At 42.9% G+C, this 3998-nt stretch overlaps 1 long non-coding RNA gene across 2 annotated transcripts; it reads left to right on the forward strand.

Annotated features, from left to right (window-relative positions):
- The first annotated feature begins 594 nt into the window (after positions 1–594).
- On the forward strand, positions 595–3577 carry LOC119271085. Of its 2 annotated transcripts, none has more exons than XR_005134417.1 (6): positions 595–697; positions 787–896; positions 1570–1680; positions 2328–2428; positions 2521–2630; positions 3254–3577. It is a non-coding gene; the product is annotated as an uncharacterized LOC119271085 (long non-coding RNA). The 2 variants fall into 2 exon arrangements; XR_005134418.1 differs by having other exon boundaries at positions 790–896.
- Positions 3578–3998: the final 421 nt, after the last annotated feature.

Here is a 3998-nt window from a genome sequence, read left to right on the forward strand (position 1 = left end):
GACGCCATGGACGTTCCTCCCTCCTCTGGTTCTTCTCGCTCATCAAGGCAAGCTGCTCAAACCATCTTCTCCTCTGAGATTTGGTACACGAACGAAAATGGTATTTTATTCACATCTGACGTTGCCTATTTTGTTGTTGAGATTGACCGTATCCTGTGTCAAATGAATCTTTTTCCCCTTCTTTTGCAATGCAGAATATTGCTTCCGAGTGATAGACATTGACATCACTGTAGAGCAAAATGTTCATTATGTGTTGTTCTGTTGAATAACGTCTGAAACAGGTCCAACCAATTGCCAAGTTTATTAATAGTTGTTCAAAAAGAAAAGAAAAATCATGTTCTCGCCTATCTGAAGGATATGTGTTTAAAAAAACTGTATCGGCTTCCTAGATGCACTTTCTGTGTCAACATTGTTTTTAAAAAGCGACAGATGTCTATCCAAAATGTTGAACTTCATGGTCTCGTATAATTTCTTGACTTGGCGAAAGTAATTTCTGGATCGAACAACACTCACCATGGAGTTCGAGTGGACCATGGTCCTGAACCTCTTGTCTTTTTGGTACGGTGATTGACTTCTTTTTTCCTCTGTATGTGCAGGAGCTGATCATTGCTACGTGTTGGTGTACCTCGACAAGCTCACCCAGGGAGGGCACCCCCAAGCTCAACTCCATGGAGCCATGCTTCAGCGTCAAGGACAGGTTTTTGTTTCTGCATCCCTTACCATGACATGATTTCTTCTGTTCTTTCTCGATTTGAGCTCAATTTTTGTGATATCCTTCTGGTGCAGCAGCAGGATTCCGTTGGTACAACAGAGGACAATGGGTTATCTAGGTGCGTGGTGGTAGGCTATTCCGTTGGACCTGCTGCATGTTCATCATCGGCTGCATAACAGCCATGGTGAGCTCCTCTCCTTCCTCTGCTCCCCGCCTCCGGTTGATCTGGGGTAGAACAAATACCTGCTCCATTTATACATTAGATGATAAGATATGGAACATGCACGTCGGCTTCTTCAATCTAAATACGTGTATTTGGCTCCTGCTTATATGTAATAGCCCTAAGGTGACCATTGGCTGCCATGGCATGGTCATCTGTTGACCTAAAAAGATTTGAGAGGTTAACCTGGAAGAGACTGAACCTCATGCATGTAGCAGCTCTGCCTAGGCTAGACCCGATCACCGGAAACAAAAAAGTACTTGAAGAAACAAATAATGGCCTGCGTACATTCAAGTAATCAACTAGTTAATTGATTAGCAGGTCAACCTGGTGCACAAAGAATTCCAAGCCATGTGGAGGACTTTGCTTCCTTTTTCCAGTTAGCCGTGTGGTTGATCTGGTATATTTGCAGTAGTACACATACAAGTTGTCAAAACTAGCTCCTTTCCTGGTCAAGTGCCCAGTGGTAGCAACTAGCAACTGCAGTCTCGCTTTAAATTGTTGGTCATGTCACACAAGTTGTAGCCATGGTAGCGATGTTCAAACTTTAAATTCAGTATCAGCCATTTCCTTTTTTTGGATTGTTATCGTAATACTTTGACATGTAGATAATGATATTATTTTTTTCATTTTACAGAACCAACTCGCCTGTCCTTTTATTTGTGGTATTGATGGCCATGGACCACAGTTCCAGTAGTCGGCAAAATCAAGTATCTAGTAACTGCTCCTATCCAGTATGCATGCAAAGGTATCACGTCATCCCTTTCCTATTCACATTCCACTGACGAAAATTCATTCTACTTGAAAGCTCTATACTACTCCCTCCGTCCCATAATATAAGACGTTTTTCGACACTACACTAAGGTCAAAAAACGTCTTATATTATGAGACGGAGTAGTACTTTCAAATGGAATCTGTCACGAGCATAGGCCCTGGGACTAGCCAGGGTCCAAACACATATTTTATATTTAAGTAAGTTGGAGTATATCATGATCTCTGCGTTGCTGGGTTAGTGTAGCATATAGCTCAGTCTCTGTAAATTATAGACTGAGTGTCTCTGTTTACATGCTCTGGGTCTGCCCCATTACTACCTGGACTACAAGGTTTATGTACATGTGAATATCCTTCCTCAAGATTTCACCATGATCCAAAATCCTGCTTGGTTCTTCTTGCTTTTCCTGTAGTGGTGATAATTTGGTATATATCAAACCATAGCCTGCTCTTACATTGTTACACTACTCTTTAATAAGAAATTTGAATACTAACTAGGCACAGATCCACACGGAAACTAGTACTTGATCGAACGGCACTGACCATGGGTTCGGGTGGACCATGGTCCTGAACCTCTCGTCTCTTTGGTATGATGATTGACTTCTTTTTTCCTATGTGTGTCAGGTGCTGACCATTGGTTCGTATTGGTGTACCTCGACAAGCTCACCCAGGGAGGACACCCCCAAGTTCAACTCCATGGAGCCCTGCTCCAGCGTCAAGGACAGGTCTTTGTTTCTGAATCCCCTACCAGGACATGATTTCTTCTTTTCGTTCTCGATTTGAGCTCAACATTTGTTATGTCCTTGTTGTGTAGCAGCAACAGGATTCCATCGGTACAGGTGAGGACAACGTGTTCATCGAGTTGCGCGGTGGTAGGCTCTTCCGTTGGACCCATTGCCTGTTCGGCATCGGTTGCATAACAGCATGGTGAGCTCCTCTCCTTCCTCTGTTTCCCGCCTCCGGTTGCTCTGAGCTCGTGGCCATCCAGCCATGGCTGGCTGATACACCCCATGCGTAATCATGATGGTACTGTTTGTTTGTTCGTTTGTTCTTCATACACTAGAGTAGAATCTTGATTTTCTGTGAGAGGCAATCAATGTCAAGTTGAAAAATGTATGTCCTTTCCACACAGGAATTCAAAGTCCTTCATGGAAAATATGAGATGTTCACCCTGAGTGTATCTACTGTACTTTATGCTCAAGAAAATACAATGCATGTTGTGGTTGTTAATTTGTAGGGTATAAACTTGAGGGTGAGTGGTGTAGTTATTCTCAAAGGGGTCAACCTAACCCCAGCAGGCATATTGTTGAAATGAAATTGTAGGGTTGGCTTTTTGAGCGTGCAATTAAGCCCCCTTTTCCCTTTTGTGCTTCATTACTCAGGGACATTGAAACATCTCTTGTTATTTATTTCATATACTGGATGCAAATCATTCCTGTTCAAGCCCACTTACACAACCAGTGCTATAATATAGGCCTCATGCCGATGCTATAGTATAGGCCTGTTAGCTGACTGTACATAATCTAACTTGCAGTGTGTGTGGCATGCAGGGAGGTGGCGATCAGTCGGACACGGGGGGCAGTCGGTGCCGTGGAGGTGATGCTCATGCAGTGGGTCTCAGCCCTATTTAAAGGACTTAGATGGCAGAATTTGCGGAGGAACCCTTAAATAGGAATGGTGTGTAATGTTCTTAGCTTCGTGTAGAGTACTTATTTATTGCAATCAGAGTAATGATCTGTTCTCTGTAGCCAAAATTCTGCACTGTTTTGTTTCAGTTTTCCTTGTCAAGATAGTCCATGTGTGTGTGATGTGCTCATGTGAGCTATCTTACAGGAATTACCATGTATGTGTGGTGCAAATGTGTTCTGCATATTATACCCATGTTGGATTTTTAGTGAAGCATGGCACACTTGCTCTATTTACATATACACTGGCCATGGCGGTAGGCTCTTCCGTCGGACCCGCTGCCTGTTCAGCATCGGCTATATAACAGCCATGATGGGCACCTCTCTTTCCTCTAGTCCCCGCCTCCGGTTGCTCTGGGGTAGAACAAATACCTGCTCCATTTATATAATACTCCCTCTATAAACTAATATAAGACATTTCAGCTCATTACTTAAGTGAGCTAAAACACACGCCTTATATTAGTTTACAGAGGGAATAGAAAATAAGATATGGAACATGTACGTACAACTTTTTCAATCTGAATACGTGTATTTGGCTCTTGCTTATATGTACTAGTCATAGGATGACCATTGGTTGCCATGGCATGGTCATCTGCCGACCTAAAAGATT

This window comes from Triticum dicoccoides, chromosome 3A (assembly GCF_002162155.2).
Source record: "Triticum dicoccoides isolate Atlit2015 ecotype Zavitan chromosome 3A, WEW_v2.0, whole genome shotgun sequence".
Lineage (NCBI taxonomy): Eukaryota > Viridiplantae > Streptophyta > Magnoliopsida > Poales > Poaceae > Triticum > Triticum dicoccoides.